Source organism: Acanthisitta chloris, unplaced genomic scaffold (genome assembly GCF_000695815.1).
Source record: "Acanthisitta chloris isolate BGI_N310 unplaced genomic scaffold, ASM69581v1 scaffold44516, whole genome shotgun sequence".
NCBI lineage: Eukaryota > Metazoa > Chordata > Aves > Passeriformes > Acanthisittidae > Acanthisitta > Acanthisitta chloris.
The window spans coordinates 26,937-27,375 of NW_008678427.1; the positions used below are offsets into that span (position 1 = coordinate 26,937).

General features: G+C 45.3%; 1 protein-coding gene across 1 annotated transcript in view; it reads left to right on the forward strand.

Annotated features, from left to right (window-relative positions):
* RERG (RAS-like, estrogen-regulated, growth inhibitor) overlaps nt 1-439 on the forward strand; it is a 15,286-nt gene that overhangs the window by 4,170 nt on the left and 10,677 nt on the right. The window lies entirely within an intron of this gene.

Genomic DNA, 439 nt, shown 5'->3' on the forward strand with positions numbered 1-439 from the left:
GGGGCAGAGACCTTGGCGAGGCCACGCGCGCCGGAGCTCGGGGAGCCAGGGCACGGAACGGCACTCTGCCCCTCGGCCCGTGCCCAGAGCTCAGAGCTGGAGGGATACTGTGGTTTGCCGTGATATTTAACTGATTTCAAAACCGGAGATGCTAAATCAGAGTAGGTCATCAAGAGAACTGCTAAATCTGTTTTTCCTGGGAGGCAAAAAAGAAAGATTTCTCTGAGAATACATTTCTTGTTCCACCGTAATTGTAACAATTCTCTTTACTAGAAACAGAGCTGGGATAGCCAAGAAATTTAAAAAAAGAAAAGATAAAGAGTGGATTATGAACCAGGTTTTGTCATTTGTTCTGAATTAGTGTTTTTATATACAGTTGGGAGAATCAGGTGGTTTCGGAGGCTCAGGGACTTAAATATCCATTTTTGCCATGTAGGGA